At 42.1% G+C, this 13,202-nt stretch overlaps 1 long non-coding RNA gene across 1 annotated transcript; it reads right to left on the minus strand.

The window, feature by feature from the left end:
* Positions 1-833: 833 nt before the first annotated feature.
* Positions 834-11,691, minus strand: LOC123478491 (uncharacterized). Its single transcript, XR_006653701.3, has 3 exons — positions 11,619-11,691; positions 10,573-10,740; positions 834-985 (listed from the first exon to the last, which is right to left on the minus strand). It is a non-coding gene; the product is annotated as an uncharacterized lncRNA (long non-coding RNA).
* Positions 11,692-13,202: the final 1,511 nt, after the last annotated feature.

Here is a 13,202-nt window from a genome sequence, read left to right on the forward strand (position 1 = left end):
AATGTAAAATTTCAGCTTCCATATTTTCCTTTCTAACACTATAAGAATAGCCTTGTTCTTGAATTAAAAATACTAACTATAATATCATTCCTTCCTTGGAGTATAATTTTTTTTTTTCACGAGTTAACAAGCAACCTCTGGCTGTAACTTAGTAAAGCAAAAGCACTGCAGAGAAATGAACAGCATGGCTCCCCAACCCTGAGCCAACCTGAAGGTCAAGGAGCAACTGATAACGTGTTTCTCTCCAATCTGAACAGTAGGGTGAGTTGATAAAGACTAAGATTGATGCAAGGGACAGTGAGCAGAGTCCTGGGCACCTAGATTAACATAAACTCGCAGCCGGGCACGCTACACCTACTCACTGGCTATGCAACACTGGCCCTGACCAAGTTAACTCTTTTAAGCCTAAGTTTTTCTCACATGTAAAAGGAAGATAGTATCTTTACCTTACAAAGTTGTTCTGGGACAGAAATGAGACACTGTGAGTAAAACATGTAGCTAATTTGGCAAATACTCTTTTTCTCTCCCCTACTGTCATCCCTAAATTATAGAATAGGTCTAAAACACAATCTTTATAAATAATGCTTGAGAATTATTTATCAATATTTGTTTTAAGAAGAGTATTTTTGTTGTGAATAAACACAACATGGGGAATTCATAACTATAATCAGAACGGAAGGAGGTTTGAGCTGAAAGTGATTTTTGATGCTCAGACAAAGAAGAGTAAAGGGAACCTTCGCGTCACCTAGAAGCACCACACCCAATACAGCCTTCTGAGAAGGTGCTAATTTAAGTCGGTAAACGTAGTTACCAGGAGAGAGAAAGTGCCACCAAGCATCGCGACTGCTTCACAGACCGTCAAATGGCCTCCACCCTCTTGCAACGCAGCAGCTGCTTGTCCGTTTCTTCATGTATGCAAATGAGCAGGAGGCAGAGGGCAGGGGTTGTCATCGTATTCTCGTTCTAATTGGCACTTTTTAATTTTCTGCAAAATAAAAACGATTTCATTAACCAATACTCAAGCAAATGTCTAACTGATCCTTCTAGCAAGTCTACAGAATGTATCTAGGGTGATTTGTGTAGGAATGATGTATAGGAAGTCCCAGAGAGCTGATACCGGGTAACTGGCTAGCTGGGAGAAGACCAGAAACTCATGGGACTCACAAGGCTGCTGAAAGGTATTGTTTCCCTGTGTTCCTAAGGTGTGAACCTCCATTGTTTGCTGTATGAAGCGGCAAGATACCATAGATGGCGAATGGTACCTTCTGGGAAGAGGCAAGTGGATTACAGGATCCACTCCTGCTAATTAAATGGCTTTGGGCAAGTTACCCAGACTCTCTAAGCCTTGTGTTCTTCACCTGTAAAATGGTAGATGCTAACAACATTAGCCACATTATAGGATATTTATAAGGGTTAATTAATTCAGGAAAGAACTTTCTCAAGCTATAATATTCAGACAAATCAGTAGAAATCCTGGAAAAATGTAGACTCTGATTGAGGAGGTACGACGTCAAACCAAGATTACGCATTTCTCACGGGCTCCCGAGTACTTCGATGCTATTGGTCCTCAGACCATCTTTTCAGTAGAAGTTCTCTCAGGCCCATCACATTGTAAATATTAGTAAGTATTAGCTTTATTACTATGATTATGATTATTTAAAGTACCAAATCAAAGACCTCTACATGCCACCATTTCTTTCAGCTGTGAAATGTCTCCATAACTCTTCACATAAAGTGTTTTTTAAAAAAATTACATGCAGTAAAGTTAAAAAGCATTGAAGTAGTAGGCTGAGTAATAGTCACCCAAAGACATTAGGTACTATCGTGACCGGATATACAAGAACCTGTAAATGTTATTTTGTATGGATAAAGGGTAATTAAGTTTAGAATTTTGAAATGAGGAGGTTATCCTGGATTATGTGGGTCGGCCCTAAATGCTATTCCAAGTGTCCTTGTAAGAGAAGACAGTCAGAGATTAGACAGAAGAGAAAGTGATGTAAAGAAAGAGGCAGAGGTTGGAGTTAGGTGACCAGCAGCCAATGCCAGCAGCTGCCAGAAGCAGGAAGATAAATAAGAGTCCTCTCTGACAACTTGCAGAGAGAACATAGCCCTACTGGCACCTTGACTTTGGAGTTCTGGCCTCCAGAACTGTGAGAGAGTATATTTGTAATATTTTAAGTCACTGAGTTTGTGATAATTTGTTACAGCGCCCATAAAAAATAAACACAATTGGGTTAAGTAAAATATATGTATACAAGCTGAGTTGTTAATGGGATGAAAGCTAAACATTTTACAAAGTAAATTATTTTCTTTTTGCTTAAAACAAAAGGTTCTGATCTGCAAGAGAAACATAGAGACTTGTGGCACATTAACAATGCGTTTTTATTTTAGTAAATTAGAAAAGTCCTATGTTCTGCTTCCGCTAATAGGTAGTAAGTTTCAAAGAAAGATAACGGGCCGCCATTCTAAAAGTGAGCAAATGCCAGAGACACTGTGAAATTGTAACTTTTATTAGGGATCTGGAATTGAAGAGACCTTTGTTATGCTGCACTGGCATAGATTACCCTCTCACCTTTCAGGAAACACTCCCAGGGTTTTCACCAAAGCACTTATGTAACGTAGGGGGTGGTTGACCCTACACGGAAGGTATCTCAGGCCCTCTGTGCCCTGCAGACCCTGGAAGAGGCCAGGGGTCTGCTGTGTCTAGCCTTTTAGCTTTGAAAGTACCAGTTTTATCAGAAAGCACCCTGCCTGTTGGAAAAGATAAATGGATTATCAGTTTACTTTTCATAATTAACCATATGTTAAATGAGTTAAAAAAAAAAAAACTGACAACCCAGAATTCTACACCCAACAAAAATTTAGGCAAACTCAAAACTTTCTAGATGACTAAAGCTGGGAAATGCCAGCATAAATGTTCTGCAAGAAATGTTCAAAGCACTTCATAAAGCAAAAGCAGTACAATAGCAGATGCAAACTTTGCTTTACATTTAAAAAATGAAGATAAAAGAAAATGGAAAAAGTTAAAGTCATTTCTCTCATTTTAATCACTCTAAAAATGAAATGATGAAGGCAAAGATAGTTACAACGTGTTATGTAGCTTATAACTCATATAAAAGAAAAGTATGTAACATCGGTGGCAGAAAGGATGAGAGCGAGGGATTGTAAGGTTCTTATACATGAAGTGATATCATTTGAAAGCAGACTGTGATGAGCAAAAAGTCATATTGTAAATTCTTGTAAAAGGACAACTGCACTGGCACATTAAAAAACAACATTGGCCCTGGCTGGTGTGGCTCAGTGGATTGAGCACTGGCCTGCAAACCAAAGGGTCATTGGTTCAATTCCCAGTCGGGGTGCATGCCTAGGTTGTGGGCCAGGTTTCCAGTAGGGGATGTGGGAGAGGCAACCACACATTGACATTTCTCTCCCTCTCTTTCTCTTTCCCTTCCCCTCTGACTAAAAATAAATAAATATATACATAAAAAAATAGCATGGAGACTTTATTCAAGACTACTGCAGTAGGGCAAGAGGTTGAATTCAACTCCACCAAAACAGGAGGCAGGAGGACTTTTAAATGCTGGGGTGAGCTAATGAAAAAGTACTAGAGGACGTTAGCGGAGAGCTTTGTCAATGTGAACAAGCCATCTCTGCTTGCTAACTGTAGCTTATCAAAGATAGACTCCACCCTCCCACAGAGGCTGGGAGAAAGGGACCCCATCTTTCTTGGTTATTTCATTTCAATGGAATGGCTCCCAGGTCCTTGATAAAGAACCACAACTCAAAGGGGCAGAGGAGAGATTACAATTACAAGTTTTCTAAAGTAAATTCTCTAAGAAAAGGGAAGTCACAGGCCACAGTCAGGAGAAGCCGGTCAAAAGTGGAGTCAGGCGGAGGGGACAGTAGGTCATCTTGGTCACCCTAGGACACCCATCAAAAGAAGGGAAAGTGAATGAGTTGTAACTAATAAGCTGATATCTGAGATGAAAATGGGATCATAAATGACACTGATCCAAAGCAGGCAGAAAAGGAGGAAAAAGGAACAAAGAAACAGATGGAACAAGTAGAAAACGAGTAAGATGGAAGATTTAAATCAAACCATACCAATAATTACATGAGACATAAATGGTCAGCACATCCCAATTAAAAGTCATAGGGTACCTGATTACATTAAAAATCAATAGTAAATTATGTAAGAAACTCACTCTAAATATAAAGGCATGGAGAGGCTTACAAGATAGAAAAGTAAAGGGAGGGAAATAATAATCAAAAGAAATCTGTAGTGGCTATATTAATATCAAAGAAAGAAAGAAACATCGGAAGAAAAAAATTACCAAGAATGAACAATAGAGAGGCCACTTCACCAGGAAGGCCCTATGTCCCTAGAAGTAAATGTAGCTAAAAATAGAGCGTCAGAACCTGTGAAGAGTCACTGTACAGGTTCTTGGTAGCACTTGGTAGTGCCCTCGGGGAGCTTGCTGGAAATGCAGAGCCTTGGGCCCTACTGATTATAACCTGCATTTGTCACAAGACCCCTGTGTGATTCAAGTGAATATTAAAATTTAGGAACACTGATAAAGTGCATTATGCCACATTTCTGATAAAGAACAAGCACTTGGGTGATGTTTTCACAATAGTTCTTCCAACCAAAAATAAAGAAGGTAGCTATATGAGGTGATGGATATGTTTGTTAATTTTTGGTTATTATTTCACAGTGTACATGTATGTCGAATCATCAAGCTTTACAAATAAAATTATGTAATTTTTCATTGTTAATTATACTGCCATCAGGAAAAAATTAATTAAATTATATATTCCACCACAAATTCTCCCATGTAATTTTGAAGGAGATAAAAATTACTCAGTAAACCAACATACAACTTAGCCCAAAAATTACAATTATTTTCATTTTTTAAAAAGGAATGTTTTTGTTTCATGGGTTCATAGAGCAACAGAATTCAGCAACAGTATTCTTTAATCAAGAATTGAAAGTTGGAGAATACATGAAAGATACTGGTAAAATGACAAACCTTCCTCATTCCAATATTCCAATATGAAGCCAGCTTTTACCACCTCACCTCTCTTCAGTTACATAATTGCTCTAAGCTGTCTGAACCACAAACATGATTCCCAATTACTTTATGATCCTGTTGTGAGCAGTACCACCTGTTTGCACTTTAAAAAGTAGAGGTCCTCCACCCTTGCTGCTTTAACAGGATGCCCTGGTCCCACCCCCAGATATTTTGATTTTATTAAATGGTGCCCAGACCTTGGTGTCAATATTTTTTTAAAAGCTCCCCAGGTGGTTTTAACGCACAGCCAAGGTTAACAACTACTATTTTTAAAAATTAAGATTTTTTCAAATAAACAAAAGCGACGGTGACTGCAAACCTGTACCCATTGCTTATCCTCCATCTCCCTTTTGTCATCTCGTGTGGATGGTCCCTGGTTTGCAAATGAAACGACTGGCCTCGCTATCTGAACTGGCACAGAGGAACGGCAGTGACAGTTCACAATGTATGGTGTGCGTGTCAGCATCAGACATCAGCATTAGAGGACATACGAGAATTCAGACTTTGGGTATTTACGACACACCACACAGAGGAAAACTGCAGAGGTTGGAAAGCTTTTCTTTGGAATTGACTTATACGTGTACATACATCAAAACAATAAAAACGAAAGGAACCCAAGAAATCAGTTCTCTTAAACTGACAATAAGGAGAAAATAGCATTGAGACGGCTAAAGCTGGTCTTAGCACCTAATGGGAAGGACTGGAAGGATTGCACCTGCTGGACATCGGGCTCACCCCCAGAGAAGTGTCCTCACGCCAGGTGGTGGCAGCCCACCTCCCTCCTCCTTAACCGAACTGACCTATAACAGGAAGGGGGAGAGGAACTGACCCTTGCCGAGTTCTCCTTTGTTCTGGGCACTTTCTGACTGTGTCTCTATTTTTCCTCACAAGCATCCTCACAAGGAAGGTATTGTATGCCCACTTTTTAGATGAGGGGAAAATAAAACAGTAACCAAGTGTCTCAAATTTACCCAGCTAGTTAATGGCAGGTCTGTTGGCTCCCAGTGCTCCACTTCCTCTGGTCGCCCTCATACCTCCCAGGCATCACAGTCGTCAAGACAGGGTGGGCCCAGGAAGCAAGCCAGGGACAAGGACGGCCCCAGACAGGAGGGAGTTATCCAGGCCGGTCCTGCAGGCCTCGGAAGCAGCCACACTCCCATTCCTGTGACAACCACCCCCCCCCAGGGGACTTGAGTTGGGCAAGTAGATGGTAAAGGCGGGAAAACTACAACCTTTAGCCGACCAGGCCTGGAAGCAAGGGCTTGAGGTGGGGGTGGGAGTCAGTTTAGGATTCTTTTTCCATTGGACATTTTGTTACAGAGTAGAGTCTGTACTTATGATTAATGTCACAATTACACATAAAGAAGCTGGTGGTTAATGGAGCCTTTAGGGAGCTGGGCGGAGCCTAAACAAACAAAATAATAATCTAGGCCAGTGAAGCATAGAAACGAGGTCTCTTTAAGTCCAAGTCTCTATCTAAACACAAGTACTGCTCCATGAGGTCTCATCTTACGCCATTAGCAGGTCAGCCTGATGAGAGCCAAGGGCATACCTGAAGGTGGAGAGAGGACAGAGGAAAGGGTCTTTGTGCAAAGACACAGTGAGAGTTTCACAGCTTGGCAAAGGTTCGTCCGGTCTATGCAATCCTGTAAACCACCGTGGGGCTTACATTAGTGGCCACAGATCCTGTAATCTCTAGCTCGCCGCAGAGAGCTCCCCTGTAGCAGGAACTGTGTGCTGTGGACTCCATCCCAGCAGAACCACAGGTACATCACTGCAGCAAGGTACAGCGCCACCACGGGCAACTCTACGGGCTGTGACAAGGCTGTGCCTGGTGTCCTATTGCTTCTGTGAGACATACAGGTCCTGTAAAGAGCCACTCCCATTATATGAAGAGAGAGATTTAAATTTCTGTAAACTAAGCTCATTATTTTTATTTACATATAAGACATGGAATTTAGAACAGCACTTGTTTGTTCTACATATTGTACATAATATACATTTGTAGTAGCAACAGTTTACATACATGTAAATGCAAACATGCTAGTATTAGTAGGGATCAAAATAACGAACGGTGCAATGATTCTGCATCTCTGACATCATCTTAGAAAGGTTGTCTCACTATTCCATACGCAGCCCAAATCTACCAGTAAGTCTCCCCATCCTTATATGGTATCAGTGGGTCCCAAAATGTGTTCTGCTTTTCTACACTGGAGAATATTAGTAGGCTCTTAGCATGGGGAAAACAGATTAGAAAAACAAACAACGAAGACATAAAAATAAACTAAAATAGGCTAAAGCAACCTAAACATATTCATTAGCTATCTTCTCCAGTTATTGCTCGACTTTCTGATTTCTAATACAATCAAAATACGTAGAAAAGAATTTCTGCTTTCCAAGAGTATGATCACAACAATCATCTTTGAAAACCCCTCGTTTGTATCACTTATAAATCTTTGTGATCAGTAGTGTAATGTATCAAGGGATATAAGATGTGAACAATAGCAATTTGTTACATTCCTGAAACACTAAAAACATTTTCACTATTTGCTAGAAGAGCAAAAAGTTTCATTGGTGCAAGCAAATGATCGCTTTTCAAATGATAAAACACTAAAAGGTTTTATAAACTCTTTTTCAACAGGTCAACTGGGACTTGTTTTAAGAATTTGCATAAATAAATTATAAATGGATAGATCACCGCAGGCTGCACTGAGCGATGGGGTGAATTTTAAACTGCATCCAGCAGCAAAGAGGCGTGTTCGGTATCGGCTAGAGCACAGGTTTTGCTTCATAATCCTTCACAAATCTCCCCATTCCGTGACTTTCCAGGCAGTCTCTTCGGTGTCCTTCATCACATTTAATCTTTCTCCTTTCTCAAGTACTCGTGAGCACTCTATGTGGCCTTATTAAAATTGACTCCTGCACAAAATATGGGGAAACTTAATTGGCTTTCTGGGCAAGTCGGTTTGTGATGACATCTGATATGAATGCTATGCATATTAGCCTAAGCGAAGGCAAAAATGAAGCAAGGTCTTAGCAGCACTCACACAACATTACTAGAGCAGGAGCAGAGTAGCCCGCTGCACGGCATGGCTTGGCTCTACCCCCATGGCACACAGCAAGGCGCGATAACCTATAGCTCGATGAAAAATGGCATTTGGCTTGCAAATAACAGGGAGGGCAAGGCTCCCGGTGCTGGCTCTGCAGCCATCCAACGTAAACTCAAACTTGGAAACAATTAAACTTGCCTATAAATCCAGAGCCTTGGGAAACTAATGGAGCCCTAAATCACGACGGCACAGAAAAGGCAGAGGAAGAAAACTCATTAGCCAACTCACACAGTGGTTTTATGGATGTTCCTTAAAGGGAGGAGAGAATAGGACTATTATAAAACCACATATTAAATTTTTTAAGGCATTGAAGTTATAATATTAGATTTTAATACTGCTGGCATTTGTAATGAAAACTTGGAAATCCAGAGGATAAAGTTATTTTTTAAAGGCTCATTTGAAGAGTTTCGGGGAGATTATTCATCCATTGTCTTGATCCGCCAGGGATGTTGCTGCTACAGTCATGCACGCCTAACAAGGTGCCCGTCAGCCACAGACCGCATACACTGTGCTGGTCCCGTAGGCTCCTAACACAGCTGGAAAACCTGCATGCCTCACAGTCACAGCATCGCACATTCCTCACCTGTTGTGGTGACACTGGTGTGAACAGACCTGCCACACTGCCACTCGTGTAAAAGTATAGCACATACAATGATGCAGACTTCAAATATCTGATAATGGTGAATGACCATGTTACTAGTTCATGTGTTTACTATCTCATACTTTTCCCATTATTTTAGAGTGTGTGCTTTACTTGTAAAAAATTTCCTGTAAAGCACTGTGCCATGTTACGTGGGCAGCAGCCTCGTATATCCCATTCTTACCTCATGTCTTGATGGCATCATTTTCTCTCGCACTTGACTTAACCTCATGCTGTTTTGTGTAGCACCATGCAGTACAGGCTTGTAGCCTAGAGCACTAGGCTCCACCAATAGCCTAGCTGAGTAATGGCTGTACCATCTAAGGCTGAGGAAGTGCACTCTGTGAGGTTCACACAACGACAGAATCATCTAACAATGAATCTCACGGAAGGCATGTCTATCGTTAAGTGGCACGTGGCTATAATCAAATTCTAACATTGCCTGAGGGACAGAAACCTGATCCCCTTCTTACTCACCATCCCACTCCACTCAGGATACTTCCTTCCACCCTTCAATTCCCTGCCCTCCCACCTAGTCCCTTTATTCCCATTTCTCTTCACGCAAATGAAAGGACAGAGTAGGGTTCAACCTATCATTCCCGTCTGCTCAGCTTTACGTTGTCCAGGCTCAAGAAGAGAACCAGAAAAGCCCATCAAGGTGCAGGCTGGGCAGGTGACACATTCCACTCTTGCACTGATAAGGTCCTTGTTTAAAGTGCAACACAGAATGAGGCTCACCACTTTAAAAAGGCAAGCAACATGTGTGTGGACTCACAGTTTCGTAGCCAAATCTCATACCTGAATCTAAAGCTGACCTTGAGTTCTCTCCTATCCTGGGTTGAAGGTGTTTGTGGACACAGCAGGTACCAGTCAACTGACCAGAATCTACTAATGTCAAAATTTCTAAAACTGAACACTAGAAAAATTACCTGGCAAAACCACTAGATTTCCTTGTGTTTTCATAACTTACTGATTTGTTTATTGGTTTTACAAGCATGCCACCCAATCTGGAGGGCCATATTGTAAATATGAGTGCACCATTTGTTCACCTTGACAGGCCTTGTTTTGATGTGCTGACAGGGGCTACTAATCAACACTAATCAATCGCACAATGTAATTTTTTAAACCACTCCTAATACTTGCAATACAAATAGCATTTGAAATGTAGCTTTGTATTTCTCAGCTTCCTGGACCATGCGCTCAATGTCTTCCTTGCACAGACGACCCTTGTAAGTAGTGATGGTGATCTTGTTCTCTTTTCCTGTACTCTTATCCACAGCAGACACATTAAGAATGCTATTGGCATTGATATCAAAAGTGACTTCAATCTGAGGAACACCACAAGGTGCAGGAGGTGTGCCTGTGAGTGCACACTTGCCAAGCAGGTTGTTATCCTTAGTCATGGCACACTCACCTTCATAAACCTGAATCAGCACCCCCCGCTGGGAGTCAGAGTAGGTGGTGAAGGTCTGTGTCTGCTTGGTAGGGGTTGCATTATCGCTCTTGAGAAGGACAGCCATGGCTCCACCAGCACTCTCAGTGCCATGGGGAAGAGCAGTGACAGCCAACAGAAGCAAATCTTGAACATTTTCAGATTTGTCTCCGGAGACCAGGGCTGCCTGGACAGCTGCGCCATAAGCAACAACCTCATTAGGGCTGATGCTCTTGTTCAGCTCTTTTCCACTGAAGAAGTCCTGTGGGATTTTCTGAATCTTGGGGATACAGATAGAACCCCCCACCAGGACAATACCTTGGATCCGAGATTTGTCAAGCCTGGCATCACAAAGGGCTTTCTCTACTGGGTCCAGGGTGCCACGGAAAAGGTGCCACATTCAATGCTTCAAATCAGGCATGGGTGATAAAGGTATAGAAGTCGATTCCCTCATAGACTGAATCAATCTCAATACTGGCCTCGGTGCTGGAAGAGAGAGTATGCTTAGCACATTCACAAAAGCAGTTCAAAGGTGAAGAACAGCCCTCTTATTCTCACTGATGTCCTTCTAGTGCTTGCACTTGAACTCTACAATGAAATGGTTGACCGTTCAGTTGTCAAAGTCTTTTCCACCTAAATGGGTATCACCAGACCATTTTACCTCCAAGATTGTACCTTTTAGTCCCTTTATACCTCCTCCCCCCCAGCAATCACCACACTGTTGTCCACATCCATGAGTCCTTTTTCCTTTTTGCTCAACCCCTCTCCCCCCTAACCTCCCCCACTAGCTGTCATCCTATGCTCCATATATGAGTCTGTCCCCATTTTCCTTGTTTAGCTTACTCATTAGATTCTACATATGAGTGAAATCATATGGCATTTGTCTTTCTCTGACTGGCTTATTTCACTTAGCATAATGTTCCATCCATGCTGTTGCAAAGGGTATGAGCTCCTTCTTTCTCTCTGCTGCATAGAATTCCATTGTGTAAATGTACCATAGTTTTTTGATCCACTCATTTGCTGATGGGCACTTAGGTTGCTTCCAGCACTTAGCTATTGTAAATTGTGCTGCTATGAACATTGGGATGCATAGTTTCTTTGGGATTGGTGTTTCAGGGTTCTTAGGGTATAATCCTAGCAGTGGAATTACCAGGTCAAAAGGCAGACCCATTTTTAGTTTTCTGAGGAAATTCCATACTGTTTTCCACAGTGGCTGCCCCATGATAAAGACATTGTTGATGCTGTGTATTTTATTTATACTGGTTTGCTCATCATGTCTCTTAATGTTGAATTCTTTACAACAAGATTTTTCCATTGCCAATAGCATTTAACACAAAGAAGGAGTTTTCATTCCAAGGACTTACAGACATATGATTTCCACCAGCCACTACTCTGCAGTTGGCAGCAGTCGTAATGAGGTTTGAAAGTACATTCAGAAAGCAGTCCTTCTCAGCCCTCCCATCCAGGCCAGGTTTCCTGTCACCCATCCTTCAGGCTCCACGCTCAGCTCCTCCCTTTAGGAAACAGACAGTGAGTCCTCAGTACTTGTGGGTCTGAGATGTTTTCCTTTTCTCCTTCATGTTTAAATGTAAGTGTCACCTTTGGCTGCCTCTCCCTGTGGCCCAGTTAAATTACATCTCTGCAGGGAAAGAGTGCCCACGGTAGATGGTCACATGGCCTCATGGAAGCTGAGTTGTTTCAATGTTCCTTTCCTTTAAGGAAACAGCCAACATTTCATTAAAGATAGGATCATAGAACACTGAGGTAAGTATCTGTGAAATGGTGATTGTAGCCCCAAGTATAAAAGGGTAGTTAATGTGGCAAAATTTTCTCCCTTTGTCCCAAATCTGGGAGGACCCTGCTTGCAGAGAAGTTCATCGGTTGCTGTGAGCTGCACAGGGGAGCCAGAGGACCAGAAAGAGCCAAGCAAGGATGTTCATTGGCTGTTTCAGCTCAGGGGAGCTCCCAGCTGCTGTTACGTTCTACCTTCTTAGTTAGAAATAAGTGAGAATACCTTTCTGGTGGTGACAACCTCCCACAACAACATGCCTCTCACTAAGGACCACCTTCATCCCTCACCAGAAAAGGAGAAGAGGGAACACCAGAAGCAGCACCTGTGCAAAAACCCCAGTTCCTGCTTCCTGGGTGTGACATGCCTAGGATGCTATAAAGTCATCACACCTCTAACCATGCACAGATGGCAATTCTGTGTGTGGCTGCTCCACGGTCCTCTACCAGACCACAGGAGGGGCAGCAAGGCTTCCAGGGGATGCTCCTTCCCAAGGAAGCAGCACTCACCGCACCTGACTCCAGGTGAGCAGCGAACCATCCAATAAACACATTTTGGATACATGCTGTTCTTTGTCTTGTTTTACTGCCAGGAAGTCCGTACTGCAAGTTTTCAGGGGCAACCAGAAGCATGGACTGCCAGAGTCATTTGGGGCAATCTGTGAAGTCAGTTTCCAAGTCAGAACTCTGTGGTCCTAAACATATGGACTCCTGACCTGCTAAGATGAAAGCTGTTGATGCCAACACTGTGAAGAAGCTAAAGATGAGGATCTGGTAGGAACACAGGAACTTCTGGAGGACACACTCACATTGATCTATGCACTGGCCACAACAAAGGAAGATACTCGTTATTTAATAATGCATCTGGGCAGATGCTGCATTTTAAACCTTGTGTGGTCATAAGAGTACGTAGTAGAAGCACTCAAAACCCAGCCCTCTAGGATATCGCTTTGCTTCTTACCAGCCTATGCAGACAACTGAACTTGAACAATAAAATTTTTTTTTAAAAAATGGTGAACTATACTTGGTTCCATCTTTTTTGGCTTTTTCCCATCTCCAAAGTAATAAACTCCTCCAATTCTTGGACCTTGTACTCCTTCCTCTCAGCTTACCAAAGAATATTTAAATCCTCTGCCATTTAGAAGCGCCTGTTTCCTTGC

This window comes from Desmodus rotundus, chromosome 1 (genome assembly GCF_022682495.2).
Source record: "Desmodus rotundus isolate HL8 chromosome 1, HLdesRot8A.1, whole genome shotgun sequence".
NCBI classification, from domain to species: domain Eukaryota; kingdom Metazoa; phylum Chordata; class Mammalia; order Chiroptera; family Phyllostomidae; genus Desmodus; species Desmodus rotundus.